The sequence below is a fragment of the Ailuropoda melanoleuca genome, chromosome 14 (genome assembly GCF_002007445.2).
Source record: "Ailuropoda melanoleuca isolate Jingjing chromosome 14, ASM200744v2, whole genome shotgun sequence".
NCBI lineage: Eukaryota > Metazoa > Chordata > Mammalia > Carnivora > Ursidae > Ailuropoda > Ailuropoda melanoleuca.
Genome location: NC_048231.1, coordinates 99,933,411 through 99,950,907, shown reverse-complemented (window position 1 = coordinate 99,950,907; position 17,497 = coordinate 99,933,411).

Below are 17,497 nucleotides of genomic sequence, written 5' to 3'. Positions count from 1 at the left end.
GGTTTTCCACATAGAGTATCATGTCATCTGCAAAGAGTGAGAATTTGACTTCCTCTTTGCTGATTTGAATGCCTTTTCTTTTTTGTTCTCTGATTGCTCAAGCTAGACTTCTAGTACCATGTTGAACAACAGTGATGATAATAGACATCCCTGCCGTGTTCCTGACCTTAGGTGAAAAGCTCTCAGTTTTTCCCCATTCGGAATGATATTCACTGTGGGCTTTTCATACATGGATTTTATGATATTAAGGTATATTCCCTCTATGCCTATATTGTAAAGAGATTTAATCAAGAAAGGACGCTGCACTTTGTCAGATGCTTTTTCTGCATCTACTGAGAGGATCAAATGGTTCTTGACCTTTCCTTTATTAACATAGTGTATCACACTGATTTGCAGATGTTGAACCACCCTTTACCCAGGAATAAATCCCATTTGGTCGTGGTGAATAATCCTTTTAATGTACTGTTGGATCATATTGGCTAGTATCTTGGTGAGAATTTTTGCATCCATGTACATCAGGGATACTGGTCTGTAATTCTCCTTTTTGGTGGGGTCTTTGTCAAATTTGGGGATCGAGGTAATGGTGGCCTCGTAGAAAGAGTCTAGAAGTTTTCCTTCTATTTCTATTTTTGAAAGAGCTTCAGAAGAATAAGTATTAATTATTTTTTAAATGTTAGGTACAATTCCCATGGGAAGCCATTTGCCTCTGGATTCTTGTTTGTTGAAAGATTTTTGATTACTGCTTCAATCTCCTGCTGGTTATGGGTCAGTTTGGGTTTTCTATTTCTTCCGGGTTCAGTTTTGGTAGTTTGTATGTCTCTAAGAATGCATCCATTTCTTCCAGATTGCCTAATTTGTTGGCATATAGTTGCTCATAATATGTTTTTACAATTGTTTGTATTACTTAGGTGTTGGTTGTGATCTCTCCTCTCTCATTCCTTTTTTTTTTAAAGATTTTATTTGACAGAGAGAGACACAGCGAGAGAGGACACACAAGCAGGGTGAGTGGGAGAGGCAGAAGCAGGCTTCCCGCTGAGCAGGGAGCCCAATGTGGGGCTCAATCCCAGGACCCTGGGATCATGATCTGAGCTGAAGGCAGATGCTTAATGACTGAACCACCCAGGCGCCCTCTCCTCTCTCATTCCTGATTTTATCTACTTGGGTCCTTTTTCTTTTCTTTTCGACAAATCTGGCCAGGGGTTTATCAATATTATTAATTCTTTCAAAGAACAAGCTCCTAGTTTTCTTGATCTATTCTGCTCTTTTGGTTTCTATTTCACTGATTTCTGCTCTAATCTTGATTAATTCTCTTCTCCTACTGGGTTTAGGCTTTATTTGTTGTTCTTTCTCCAGGTCCTTTAGGTGTAAGGTTAGGTTGTATATTTGAGACCTTTCTTGTTTCTTGAGAAAGGCTTGTATTGCTATATACTTCCCTCTTAGGACCGCCTTTGCTGCATCCTAAAGGTTTTGAAAAGTTGTGTTTTCATTTTCATTTGTTTCCATGAATTTTTAAAACTTCTTTTAATTCTTAATTTCCTGGTTGACCCATTCATTCTTTAGTAGGAAGCTCTTTAACCTCCATGTATTTGAGTCCCTTCCAAATTTCCTCTTGTGATGGAGTTCAAGTTTCAAAGCACTGTGGTCTGAAAATATGCAGGGAATAATCTCAAGCTTTTGGTACCAGTTGAGACATGATTTGTGACCCAGTATGTGATCTATTTTGGAGAGTGTTCCATGTGCACTGAAGAATGTGTATTCTGTTGCTTTAGGATAGAATGCTCTGAATACATCTATGAATGCCATCTGGTCCAGTGTGTCATTCAAAGCCCTTGATTCCTTGCTGATCTTCTGCTTAGATGATCTGTCCATTGCTCTGAGTGGGGTGTTAAAGCCCCCTACTATTATTGTATTATTATCAATATGTTTCTTTAATTTTGTTATTAATTGGTTTATATAATTGGCTGCTCCCATGTTAGGGGCATAAATATTTACAATTGTTAGATCTTCTTATTGGATAGACCCTTTAATGATTACGATATAGAGTCCTTCTTCATCTATTGTTACAGTCTCTGGTTTAAAGTCTAATTTGTCTGATATAAGGTTGCTACCCCAGCTTTCTTTGATGTCCATTAGCATGATAAATGGTTTTCCACCCCCTCACTTTCAATTTGGAGGTGTCTCTGGGTCTAGAATGAGTCTCTTGTAGACAGCATACTGATGGGTCTTACTTTTTTTATCCGATCTGATACCCTATGCCTTTTGAATGGAGCATTTAGCCTATTTACATTTAGAGTACCTATTGAAAGATATGAATTTAGTGCGATTGTTATACCCGTACAGTCACTGTTTCTGTATATTGTCTCTGTTCCTTTCTGGTCTATGTTACTTTTGGGCTCTCTTTTCACTTAAAGAATCCCCTTTAATATTAGTTGCAGGGATGGTTTAGTGATCACATTTTCTTTTAGTTTCTGTTTGTCCTGGAAGCTCTTTATCTCTTCTTCTATTCTGAATGACAGCCTTGCTGGATAGATTAATTTTAGCTGCACATATTTTCTCATTTATCACCCTGAATATATTATGCTTTCTGGCCTGCCATGTCTCTGTAGATAGGTTTGCCACCAGTCTTATGTTTCTACCCATATAGGTTAAGGACTTATGGTCCTGAGCAATATAAACAAATAATAAAATACACTTGTTTCTTTAAGCTATTGGGATGTATGAGTTATTTGATACTATAGCACCACCTAGTAAAAAAAAGGAGTGATGCAATAGGCATTAAACAAAACCAAGGTTTGTAAATTGAGTCTCATTTGGTCTAAGACATGAAGTCTACATTCAAAATACTGTGGATTTACTCAATTCATGCAAAAGATTCTGGGTGTGATCCATTTATCCTTGGTAAACAGATGTGCAGAACACTAGCAAATTTCTCCTGGGAATACAACCATTAGACCTAAAATGGCTTAGAATGAGCCTCAGATCTGTAACCACAGATTTTCATATTCTTTTTCATTTTGCTTTAGTTGACCTCTCTGGAGAGATTTTTAAAGAAATTATAATAATCTATTCTCTGATGAGCTTGGTAATGATGTAATTTTCCTTTCTCTTAATCTGAATACCTCTTACGACAGTAGCTTTTTGAAAATATTTCCACCATGAAATTTATTTACACTTGCATAATTACTCATTTAATTGTGTTTAGAATAAATTGACAGTGAATTCATTGTCAAATGACACCTTATAGATCTGCAGTCACAGTGAGAATTTTCCAGTCACCTTATGTTTTCACAGGGCAAGAGAAATGGTTACGTGTTTGGATTGTAGCAACAGTTATATCATTCGGCTTCTTTTTTAAAAATTTTTGTAAAAGATTTTATTTATTTATTTGAGAGACAGAGAGAGAGAGAAAGAAAATGTGAGGTGTAGGGAGACAGACTCTGAAGCAGACTCTGTGCTGAGCACAGAACCCTAGGTGGGGCATGATCTCACAACCGTGAGATCGTGACCTGAGCCAGAACCAAGAGTCAGATGCTTTACTGACTGACCCACCCAGGCGCCCCTCATTTAGCTTATTCTTTAGAGCTTCATGTACCTTGGAAGATATTTGATAAATTGCATATTTTATTAATAAACTGAAAATAAAAATGTGCAAATATGGCTGCATCAATTTTTGTCATATTATAAATATAAATTTAGACTATCTGTCTCATTCTTTTGTTTTTTCCCATAAGGTATTTGGTTTCAAAGTTTTCATTCATTTATTTCATTATATTCAGGCTTTACTTGTGTTTGGAAAATTTTGTCTTTTAAAAATATTGCTTAAAAATTTAGAAAGGTTCTGACCAAATAATGTCATTTTTACAAATCATTCTTGAAAAACCCCAAAAATGTTCAAATACTCTCAAACCCTCACTCTAATGGATAAAATATATTTAACCTAAGTTATTTGAGGGAAAGATGAAATTATCTATCATGAAACACATGACTAAAGAAAAGAGCCTCAAATCATGACTATATGATTTCCATTCACTGCGACTGAGTAGAATTCTTCATACTCAAGGACAGTTTGTTTGCAGTGACACCATGCATTTGGATTCCCTATCTCTCTCTCCTTCTTTTTTAATAGATTGATTGATTTATTCTAGAGAGGGGGAGGGGAAGGGGGAGAGATTCTCTAAGTAGACTCCATGCTGAGCATGGAGCCCAATGTGGAGCTCAATCTCTCCACCCAGAGACCACAACTTGAGCCAAAATCAAGGGTCAGATGCTTAACCGACTGTCACACCCAAGTTCCCCTGGATTCCCCTTCTCTCTTGAGCTCTATCACTTGAGCTCAAAAGAGCATAAAGTCTTATTGTAGTCTGTCCTCCCTTCCTTTTCTCTCTTTGTGGTCTCTCCAGACCAGCCTCAACAAGAGCAGCAGAATGAGAAGGGCAGAAGGGAAGCTCCCTCCTGGGTGACTGTCCTCCAAGGAAGCCTTGGCACTGGCATCAGTGGTGTTTTTGAGGCCACATAATCTTTATAAATTCCAGCAATATGTGTGAAAACAAAGTGGCTGAATTTGTTTGAAAATCAATATGTTCTCCACTAATTGTACTATATTAATCAAAATGTTAGCCCTCATTCATCTTTAGTCAGCCAAGATGCTCTGATGCCATTCAGGAAACCACTCACTCAATTTTTGGTAGACTCTGACTCAAACTCCTTGGCATAGTGTCATGTCCTTCCTATCATGTTTTCAATTTCAGCATTTTTATGGCCCTACTTTTCACTAACTTACACTCCTTCTGAATGGGACCTCTCTATTCTTTTTTTCCTGGCACATTAAAAACAAAACATTTTCTTGAAACAGCTTTCTTAGCAAATATTTTGCTGCTAGATTTTCACAAGTTATTATTCAATATTTTAAGTGATAACTAAAAAAAAGTGCATAATTCACAGAAAAACTGTTTACATTTCTAGAAAAATATATACATTTAAAGTGCATATATGTATATCTATAAGTATATATGCAAATGTGCATATTATATTATATATTTACCATCCTCCTGTTAAACTACACCCATATTTTTCATCAATCCTACCCTTCTCCTGACTTTCAGAAGAATGTTCTCTTCATATTCAGGTTTCAGAGATTATCAAGGGATGAATCCACACTAGCACCATGTACTGCCTGAAATAAATTCTGGGAAATGCAGTTTTACAACATCTGCAAATGTTTTATACAGATTATTTACTTTTGTTTTAGGTGAAAACCAGAGCACACTGTATGCTTTATTTCCAAAACCCACACACATTTTCTTCCCTCTTTCTAAGAGCTTATGTGAAATTATTTTATAAGATTTTTAGTATTGTTTTCTGGAATCCTTTAAGCTATAAATAAGTCAGGATAACACAGTGAACTGCAACCAAGATCCACAGGGGCTTGTGTTTCCAAATGGGCTTGGTTAAAAATAACAACTCCATTGCTAGTTGATTCATATGAAAATCAAGGGGATTTGAGGGATAATTCACAAAATACTGCATATATCTGGATCTTCTTTTGAAACAGTAACAAACTACTACAGATTGGAATATTTAACTTTTTTCGGATCACACCCACCTTAGAGAAATTGTTGAATGTGGTCTAAATTCCCTATCTGGATCAATACCAAAATTATGCCCAAGATATCTACATGGGCCTACATAACAACACTTCATTTCTCTAAGTCTCAAAATGCTCAAGATTGTGGAACTTCTAAGTTTCTGCAAACTATGGATTCATTACAAGCATTATTTTAATGATTTTGAGTTACTTACAAAACACTCTGGATTATGGGGATGATGTAATACAAAACACAAATATATAAAATAAATACAAATATAAATATAAAACTAGTGTCTAGGGCCACATCCCTGTCATTCCCCTATGTAATTTTCCTTATATTCTAGTCTATTGTAGTCTGCCCTTTTATCTCAAACACCTTAATTTTGAATTGTGCAAAAAGAAAGATCTCTTTCTAAAAGTAACTGACAAATATATCTCCCTAGTTGTATGATTATCAATAAATTGTCACAGTATTGATATAATCTTAGCTATTTCATTCCTTTTTTCTTTTCTATTATAGTTTTTTTCATTTATATCAAAATATAAATTAGTTATATTCAACAAAATTTTACTGGCCACTGTACAATGTTACCAGATAATCAATGGCATTGTAAGATCCACCACATCAAGCAACAAAGAATGGCAGGCTTGGGGATGAAAAATTATGGGCAATCAAATGACAATATAGTATATGATTTTGGTACTAATTTTCATTTTTATTGTCACCCTAAGCTTTACTTAGACTGCATGCCGTACCATAGGGAAATTATGCTTAAATGTACCAACTAGAATTATTTCTCTTTTCTTTTTAATTCATGCTTAAAAGCGAGGACCTAAGAAAATCAACTCTGGTATCTTCTGACAATTATTTTTTAAAGCCTTATAAGCTAATTAATATAAACAAGCCACTACTAATCTATCTGACTCAGTTCACAAAGTGAATTGCTTAGAGTAGCTAATGAATATTTTTATCTGTTTGTGTTTATAAATGTACTATTAATCCATTTCAATAAAATTATATGATCCCTAAACTATTACTGAGTATCTTTGAGAAGCCTAGTGAAAATGTTCTCCTCTTGGTGAAGATAAACAGTGGTTCTTTTGCAACACATGCTGTTGCTGGCAATTCAGGTGTGTAGTGCTCATTTCATGGTCTGGAAAGGAAAAATAAATAGCTTTGCTTTCTCCTTAAGTGTGCTACCATGGATTTCAAAGATCTAGAGAAATTTTAATTAGATTTCTATTTTCCTTTCTCTGAAAAGAGAAAGGAAAATGATTAAAATTCAAGAAATCAAGTTGTTTATTTTCATTAAAACATAATGATATCCTGAGAACATTTTATTCTTTTTGCTTCTCAGATGCAGTACATTACATAGAAGTCAAAGAAAATGAAATGTTTTATGTTTATAAAAACTTTCTTCCCAAAAAGTTCATTCTCACCTATGAAAATTTTGATATTCAATGAGAAGAAAATATGCTGTGGTTATCATTACTGGCAAGAATTACTGGGGTATATCAATAAATCTTCAGATTACTTGAACATAAATGCATTCATATATANGCTTTGCTTTCTCCTTAAGTGTGCTACCATGGATTTCAAAGATCTAGAGAAATTTTAATTAGATTTCTATTTTCCTTTCTCTGAAAAGAGAAAGGAAAATGATTAAAATTCAAGAAATCAAGTTGTTTATTTTCATTAAAACATAATGATATCCTGAGAACATTTTATTCTTTTTGCTTCTCAGATGTAGTACATTACATAGAAGTCAAAGAAAATGAAATGTTTTATGTTTATAAAAACTTTCTTCCCAAAAAGTTCATTCTCACCTATGAAAATTTTGATATTCAATGAGAAGAAAATATGCTGTGGTTATCATTACTGGCAAGAATTACTGGGGTATATCAATAAATCTTCAGATTACTTGAACATAAATGCATTCATATATATATAGTTATGTAGATGTACAAAATAATATTCTATCTTGTGTAGGCTTTCTTAAAGAAGAAGAAATAACAGTGGGAAAGAAACAAGATTTTAGAAGAAAATATCCTATTCTCCATGTTAACAATGAGACAATTGAAAGCCTAAGTAGTCCTAATTTTCATATAATTGATTTTACAAAAGATGGATATCTATCTATCCATGTCTTTATTTATATTTCTAAAAATAAAATTGTCTTTAGGTTACACATATTCAATGGAAGTATTAAACTTCATTTTACCCACACATTCAATAAGCCAGTTCTATAAGTAGTACTTAGGATGAATACTTTTTTTTTTCTGAATTTTTATTTAAATTCCAACTAACATACAGTGTAATATTAGAATAATATTCTACAGGTGTAGAATTCAGTGATTCATCACTTACATATAGAACTCAGTGCTCATCACAAGTGCTCTCCTTAATACCCATCACCTGTTTAACCCATCCCCCACCTACATCCCTTCTGGTAACCCTCAGTTTGTTCTCTATAGTTAAGAGTCTGTTTCTTGGTTTGCCTTTTTTTATTTCCCCTGTTCATTTGTTTCTTAAATTCCACATATGAGTGAAGTCATGTGCTATTTGTCTTTCTCTAATTGATTTATTTCACTTAGCATAATACTCTCTAGGCTCCATCCACATCATTGCAAANATATAGTTATGTAGATGTACAAAATAATATTCTATCTTGTGTAGGCTTTCTTAAAGAAGAAGAAATAACAGTGGGAAAGAAACAAGATTTTAGAAGAAAATATCCTATTCTCCATGTTAACAATGAGACAATTGAAAGCCTAAGTAGTCCTAATTTTCATATAATTGATTTTACAAAAGATGGATATCTATCTATCCATGTCTTTATTTATATTTCTAAAAATAAAATTGTCTTTAGGTTACACATATTCAATGGAAGTATTAAACTTCATTTTACCCACACATTCAATAAGCCAGTTCTATAAGTAGTACTTAGGATGAATACTTTTTTTTCTGAATTTTTATTTAAATTCCAACTAACATACAGTGTAATATTAGAATAATATTCTACAGGTGTAGAATTTAGTGATTCATCACTTACGTATAGAACTCAGTGCTCATCACAAGTGCTCTCCTTAATACCCATCACCTGTTTAACCCATCCCCCACCTACATCCCTNGTGTGGCTGTCCAATTTTCCCAATACCATTTGTTGAAGAGATTTTTTCCATTGGATATTCTTTCCTGCATTGTCGAAGATTAGTTGATTATAGAGTTGAGGGTCCATTTCTGGTTTCTTTATTCTGTTCCATTGATCTGTGTGTCTGCTTTTGTGCCAGTGCCATACTCTCTTGATGACTATAGCTTTGTAATACAGCTTGAAGTCCAGAATTCTGATGCTTCCAGCTTTGCTTTTCTTTTTCAAGATTGCTTTGTCTATTCAGGTCTTTTGTGTTTCCATACAAATTTTAGAACTGCTGTTTTAGCTGTGAAAAATGCTTGTGGTATTTTGATAGGGATTGTATTAAATGTGTAGATTGCTTTGAGTAGTAAAGACATTTTAGCAAAATTTGTTCTTCCAATTCATGAGCATGGAATAAAAATTTTCCATTTCTTTATGTCCTCTTCAATTTCTTTCATAACTGTTGTATAGTTTAAGAGTACATATTTTTTACCTCTTTGTTTAGGTTTATTCCTAGGCATCTTATGGTTTTTGCTGCAATTGTAAATGGAATCAATTCCTTGATTTCTCTTTCTGCTGCTTCATTATTGGTGTATAGAAATGCAACAGATTTCTGTACATTGATTCTATATCCTGCAACTTTGCTGAATTTGTGTATCAGTTCTAGTGATTTTTTGGTGTTTTCCAGGTTTTCTACACAAATGGCAAAATTTCCTTATTTTAATGGTTGAGTGATATTTCATTACACACACACACAAAACACATCTCCTTTATCCATTTATCAGTTGGACATTTTGGCGTTCTCTATTATTTGGCTATTGTCGATAATGTTGCTATAAATATTGGGGGGCATGTGCTCCTTCAAATCAGTATTTTTATACCCTTTGGGTAAATACTTAGTAGTGCAATTGCTGTATCATAGGGTAGTTCTATTTTTAACTTTTTGAGGAACCTCCATACCTTCTTCCACGAAGTGGCTGCACCAGTGTGTATTCCCACCAAGTGTAAGAGGGTTCCCCTTTCTCTGCATCCTTGCTAACACCTATTGTTTTCTGTGTTGTTAATTTTAGCTATTCTGACAGGTCTGCAGTGATATCTCATGGTAGTATTGATTTGCATTTCCCTGATGATGAGTGATGCTCAATATCTTTTCTTGTGTCTGTTAGCCACTTGGATGTCTTCTTTGGAAAAATGTCTATTCATGTCTTCTGTCCAATTTTAACTAGATTATTTGTTTTTTGGGTGTTGAGTTTTATAAATCCTTTATATATTTTGGATACTAAGCCTTTATGAGATATGTCATTTGCAAATATCATCTCCCATTCCATAGGTTGCCTTTTAGTTTTTTTTTTTTTTTCCTTCACTGTGCAGAAGCTTTTTATTCTGATGAAGTCCCAATAGTGTATTTTTGCTTTTGTTTCCCTTGCCTCAGGATACAGGTCTGGTAAGAAGTTGCTATGGCCAATGCCAAAGAGGTAGCTGCCTGTGTTCTCCTCTAAGATTTTGATGGATTCCCCTCTCACATTTAGGTCTTTTTTCATTCTTCTACGTGTGGCTGTCCAATTTTCCCAATACCATTTGTTGAAGAGATTTTTTCCATTGGATATTCTTTCCTGCATTGTCGAAGATTAGTTGATTATAGAGTTGAGGGTCCATTTCTGGTTTCTTTATTCTGTTCCATTGATCTGTGTGTCTGCTTTTGTGCCAGTGCCATACTCTCTTGATGACTATAGCTTTGTAATACAGCTTGAAGTCCAGAATTCTGATGCTTCCAGCTTTGCTTTTCTTTTTCAAGATTGCTTTGTCTATTCAGGTCTTTTGTGTTTCCATACAAATTTTAGAACTGCTGTTTTAGCTGTGAAAAATGCTTGTGGTATTTTGATAGGGATTGTATTAAATGTGTAGATTGCTTTGAGTAGTAAAGACATTTTAGCAAAATTTGTTCTTCCAATTCATGAGCATGGAATAAAAATTTTCCATTTCTTTATGTCCTCTTCAATTTCTTTCATAACTGTTGTATAGTTTAAGAGTACATATTTTTTACCTCTTTGTTTAGGTTTATTCCTAGGCATCTTATGGTTTTTGCTGCAATTGTAAATGGAATCAATTCCTTGATTTCTCTTTCTGCTGCTTCATTATTGGTGTATAGAAATGCAACAGATTTCTGTACATTGATTCTATATCCTGCAACTTTGCTGAATTTGTGTATCAGTTCTAGTGATTTTTTGGTGTTTTCCAGGTTTTCTACACAAAGTATCATGCTGTCTGCAAAAGTTAGTGAAAGCTTGACTTCTTCCTTGCAGATTTGGATGCCTTTTATTTCTTCTTGTTGTCTGATTGCTGAGGCTAGGACTTCTAGTACAATGTTGAACATCAGTTCTAAGAATGGACATCTGTGTTTTGTTCCTGACCACAGAGGAAAAGCTTTCAGTTTTTCCCCACTGAGGATCATATTAGCTGTATATGACCTTTATCATGTTGAGGAACGTTCCCTCCACCCCTACTTTGTTGAATGTTTTTATCACAAATGGATGTTGTACTTTGTCAAATGTTTTTTCTGCATCCATTTACACGATCACATGGTTCTTACCCTTTCTTTTATTAATGTGGTGTATCACACTGATTGATTTGTGAACACCTTTGCAACCCAGGAATAAATCCCACTTGATTGTGGTGAATGATTCTTTTAATGTACTTATTTTATTGAGAATTTTTGCATTCATGTTCATCAGGGATATTGGCCTATAGCTCTATTTTTTAGTGGAATTTGTCTGGCTTTGATATCAGGGTAATGCTAGCTCATAAAATGAATCTGGAAGTTTTATTTCCTTTTCTGTTTTTTGGAATAGGTTTGAGAAAAACAGGTATTAACTGTTCTTTAAATGTTTGGTAGAATTCTCCTATGAAGCCACCTGGCTCTGGACCTTGTTTGTTGGGAGATTTTTTATTATTGATTCCATTTCTTTGCTGGTTATTGGTCTGTTCATGTCTTCTACTGCTTCCTGTTTCAGTTTTGGTTGTTTATGTTTCTAGAAATTTATCCATTTCTTCCAGGTTGTCCAATTTGTATAGTTTTTCATAATATTCTCTTGAAATTGTTTGTATTTCTGTGGTGTTGGTTGTTATTTCTTTTCTCTCATTTGTAATTTTATTTATTTGGTCCTTTCTCTTTTCCTCGTGATACATCTGACTAGGGTGTTATCAAAGAAACAGGTCCTGGTTTCATTGATCTGCTCTATTAGTTTTTTTTATATTCCATATAATTTATTTCTGCTCTAATCTTTATTGGTACATAGTTTTTCATAATATTCTCTTGAAATTGTTTGTATTTCTGTGGTGTTGGTTGTTATTTCTTTTCTCTCATTTGTAATTTTATTTATTTGGTCCTTTCTCTTTTCCTCGTGATACATCTGACTAGGGTGTTATCAAAGAAACAGGTCCTGGTTTCATTGATCTGCTCTATTAGTTTTTTTTATATTCCATATAATTTATTTCTGCTCTAATCTTTATTATTTCCCTTTTTCTGCTGGCCTTAGGCTCTTTGCTTGTTGTTCTTTTTCTAGTACCTTTAGGTATAAGGTTAGGTTGTTTATATGAGATTTTTTACAAGGCCTTGAGGTAGGCCTGTATTGTTATATACTTCCTCTAATGACTTCTTTTGCTGCATCACAAAGGTTTTGGACTTCCGTGTTTTCATTTTCATTTGTTTCTATGTGATTGTTTTTTTATTTCTTCTTTGATTTCCTGGTTGACCCTTTCATTCTTTAGCAGGATGTTCTTCGGCTTCCACGTATTTGTGGTCTTTCCAAAATCTTTCTTGTGGTTAACTTCAAGTTTCATAGTGTTGTGGTCAGAAAATATGCCTGGTATGATCTCAGTCTTCTTTGTACTTACTGAGACCTGATTTGTGACCCAGTATGTGATCTGTTAAGGAGAATGTTCCATGTGAACTTGAAAATAATATGTATTCTGCTGATTTAGAATGAAATGTTCTGAATATATCTGGTAATTCCATCTGGTCCAGTCTATTATTCAAAACCAATGTTTCCTTTTTGATTTTCTTTCTTTTTTTTTTAAGATTTTTTATTTATTTATTCAACAGAGATAGAGACAGCGAAAGAGGGAACACAAGCAGGGGTAGTGGGAGAGGAAGAAGCAGGCTCACAGCAGNTATTTATTTATTTGACAGAGATAGAGACAGCGAAAGAGGGAACACAAGCAGGGGTAGTGGGAGAGGAAGAAGCAGGCTCACAGCAGAGGAGCCTGATGTGGGGCCCTGNGGGGCTCGATCCCAGAATGCTGGGATCACGCCCTGAGCGTGAAGGCAGACGCTTAACCACTGTGCCACCCAGGCGCCCCTCCTTTTTGATTTTCTACTTAAACAATCTGTCCATTGATGTAAGTGTGGTGTTAAAGTCCCCTATTATTACTGTATTAGTATCCTTTATGTTTGTTACTTAATTGTTTGATATATTTAAGGTGCTCCCATGTTGGAGGTATAAATACCTACAATTGTTAGATCTTCTCGTTAGATAGTACCCTTTATTATGATATAGTACTTTTCTTCATCTTGTTAGAATCTTTGGTTTAAAATCTAGTTTGTCTGATATAACTATTGCTACTCCAGCTTTCTTTTGATGTCCATTTGCATGACAAGAGTTTCTCCATCCCCTCACTTTCAATCTGTAGGTGTCTTTAGGTCAAAAATAAGTCTCTCATAGGCAGCATACAGATGGTTCTTGTTTTTTATCCATTCTGACACCCCATGTCTTTTGGTTGGATAGTCCATTTACATTCAGTATAATTATTGATAGATATGTACTTATTGCTATTAAAAAATTATGTATTTATTTGAGAGAGAGAGAGTGCACAAGTGGAGGTAGGAGCAGAGGGAGAGGAACAAGGAAACTACACGCTGAGCATGGAGCCTGACATGGGGCTTGATTTCACAACCCTGAGATATTGACCTGAGCTGAAATCAAGAGTCAGAAGCTCAACTGACTAAGTCACTCAGGTGCCCCCTTATTGCCATTTTGTTACTTGTTTTGTTGTTGTTTCTGAAGATTTTCTCTGTTCCTTTCTAGTTTTTGTCTCTTTTCGTCTTTCCTTACCACTGAAATAGTCCCCTTTAATATTTCTAGCAGGGCTAGTTTAGTGGTCATGACCTCCCTTAGTTTTTGTTTGTCTTGGAAACTCTTTATCTCTCCTTCTATTCTGAATTATAGCCTTGCTGGGTAGAGTATTCTTGGCTACAGATTTTTCCCATTCAGTATGTTGGAGATAACATGTCACTCCCTCTGGCTTGCCCAGTTTCTGTTGAGAAATCTCCAGCTAGCCTTATTACTTTTCCCTTGTAAGTTAATTACTTCTTTTGCTGCTTTTAATATATTTTTTTCTAGTAGTGCATTTGACAAATTTAATTACAATATGTCTTGGTGTTGGTCTTCTTTTGTTGATTTTTACGAGAGTTCTCTATGCTTCCTGGATTTGGATGTCCGTTTACTTCCCCAGATTAGGGGAGTTTTCTGCTATTATTTCCTCAAATTAATTTTCTTTTCCCTTTTCTCTTTTTCTTTTGGGGCTCCTATGACATGAAAATTATTACTTTTGATGAAGTTACTGAGTTCCTAAAGTCTACTCTCATGATCTATAATTCTTCTTTCTCTCTTTTGTTAGCTTCAATATTTTCCATTATTTTATCTTGCCTATCACTTCCTCATGCCTCTGTTTCTTCTATCCTTGTGGTCATTATATCCAGTCTGTTTTGAGTTTTAGTTATTGCATTTTTCATTTCTGTGTTTTAACTCTTTTATCTCTTGGTAAGGGCCTCCCTAAAGTTTTCCATTCTTTTCTCAATCCCAACAAGTATCCTTATGATTTTTGCTTTAAATTCTCCATCAGGCATATTACTTATGTCTGTTTTGATTAGATCTCTGACTGTGACCTTGTTCTCTCTTTTGGGATGAATTCCTTCATCTTGGCATTTTACCTAAGTCTCTGTCTTCTTCTGTGTTCTAGAAAAGCCTGTTATGTTTACTGCTCCTGAGACTAATGGCTTTATGAGAAGAGGTCATATAGTATCCAGGGCCTGGCTCTTCAGGGAGTGCCTCTGGTATGTGCTGCCTGCACTCTGTTGCTGTGGTTTGGCTGTTCTATCCCTTGGGCCAGTCCTCTGCAGAGGCTCCCCTTGCCTGAAGTGGGCGGTGTTTGGACAATGGCTAAGGTATGGCAAGTTTTAACTAGCTGTGCTCTGCTCTGCTTGTTAAATGAGACCTGATGCAACTTCCACTAGAACTGAAGCCTTGCAGAACTCTCTGGTTGGGAGATGTGGTGTATGCAGGAGTTTCTCATGGTCTTCTGGGGAAGGGGCCTGCCACACTGGGACTGAGGCTAACTTGACTGAAAATAGCAGTACCAGCAGAATTCAGAGGGGTGGGGAGAGCTCCTCTCTCTCTCTCTTTCTCTCACCTCACTGCAACCAGGGCCCCCTCTCCACAGCACCTATGATCCATTTCTCCCACAAACCATGTCTCTGCATTTCCTAACTTCCTGATGTGGCCTCTTCTCTCCCTCTAGTTGTGCAGTTTGTTCTATCAATCCTCGGGTCAATTTTGTGGGTATTCAGAATGACTTGATAGTTATCTAGTAGTGTTTGAGGGACAAGGCAAGTCTAGGGTCCTACTATGCCACCATCTTTGCTCCCCCTCCATGGTGAATATTGAGTACTAATTTCCAGGAAAGAAAACCTGGGATGAGGTTTTCTTTCTCTTACAGATGAGAGGATACTGACAGTATATAATCTGGTACAAAGAGTAGGATGAAAATGGCATCTAACTGTCAGAATTTGTTGAGCAAAGAAATAATGGGAGGACACTGAAATCAGATCTTTTCCAAATGGGGAGCTAGGTAAACATGTTATGAGGTCATGAAATATTTGGATAAATTATAACCTTTTACATCTCAATTACTAAGTTTCTGGACACAGTTTATAAATGCAGATGAATACCAGAATTTTGGGATCACCTGGCTATTTTTTTGTAGCCCTTTGTAAGGTTTTACAAGACAGTTTGGTTAGAGAAAGTACAATATGGTAAGTGGGAGATAAGATTAAGACCAAACTAAGGTCTAATCTCTTTCAGTACCTTTTGTTTGGCACTCTTTGCCAGATAGATGAGACTGGCCCAAGGGAAATGACTGTTATAAGTAGAGGCAACAACTCCCCCAACTCAGTCTACTACGTCACAGTGTCTCAAGATCATTAAACTAAGGGTATGTGGTATAAACAAAGGGCTGTGGCCAGGATACTGAATTTCTAAACAAAAAACCCATGTTGTAATAGGCTTTTTGTTTGCAGCTACTAGCTGAGAATTGACTGATAAAAAATAGGGCAGAAATCTCTTACATGTTGGCAAATTCTATTTCCAAGGAAACCCTAAGGCTGTCTGAAGACAACTCCTCACCAAAAATGAATTCTTAGGTTTCTGATTCCCACCAACAAGAACCAAACTTCTAAAAACCTGTTTTAAGCTGGGCTGACTCCCAAAAAATATGATTTTGCCAGTATCTGTCTTAGATGTGACCATATAGGATAACAGGCAAGGAAAATCCCCTCAATGATAGAGCTAAGAAGTATGGATCTTGAGGGAATAAGGAAATTCAACCAGAAAGCAGAAGACAAATAGATAAACTGGTGAAAAAACAAACAAACAAACAAACAACAAACTAATTCATCTCTTTTTCACAGGAATTTTCATTATTTCAATCATTAGAAATATCTTCAAAATACATTATAAGCTCCAGATTTAGGGTTGGGAAAATATAGTCTATCTCCTGTTTTATAAATAAAGTTGTATTAGAACACAGCCACCCCCATTCATTCACTTCTTGTTTATGGTGGCTTTCATGCTACAATGGAAAAGTTAAATTGTACTGACAGAGATCCTATAGCCTTCAAGCCTAAAAATACTATCTGGCCCTTTATAGAAAAAAAAGTATGCCAACTTGTGCTATACAGATCATGAATTTTACGTACATAACATAGCATGTGTGTATTTTCTTTTTTAAAGATTTATTTATTTATTTGAGTGTGTGTGAGAGAGAGAGGGTGCAAATGGGGGGAGAGGGAGAGAATCTCAAGCAGACTCTCTGCTGAATGTGGATCCGGCATGGGGCTCAATCCCATGACCCTGAGATCATGACCTGAGCCAAAATCAAGAGTCAGATGCTTAACCAACTGAACCACCTAGGCACCCCAATTTTTTTCTGTTTTCTGAAAGGAAGTTTCTACTATAATTTTGTCAGCTATTGCTATCAATAAAACCACTTCAAATTCAGTGGCTTAAAATAATTATTGTTCATGGTTTTGCATTCCATTTAAGTTTTATTTTGTTGTCAGAAGAACTCAAGCATGCAGATATGGGCTGAGTTGGTGTCCCTTAGTCTCTAAGAAGCCAGAGATCAGCAACTTTTCTGTGAGTCTAGATAGTAAATATTTTAGGCTTTGCATGCCATGTCCAATCTCTTTTGAGTATTTTTTTTTTACCACCTTTTACAAATCTGGAAAACATTCTTACCTTTAGGATTACCAAAAACTGACTGTAAGCAGAATTTGGCCCCGTGGGCTATAATTAGCTGGCCTCTATTCCAGACTGTACTTCTTCATATGTTAGACATGGTTCTACATGGTGTCAGCTGGATCCACTGGATTCTCTTTCTTTTTTTTTTTTTTTAAGATTTTATTTATTTATTCGACAGAGAGAGAGACAGCCAGCGAGAG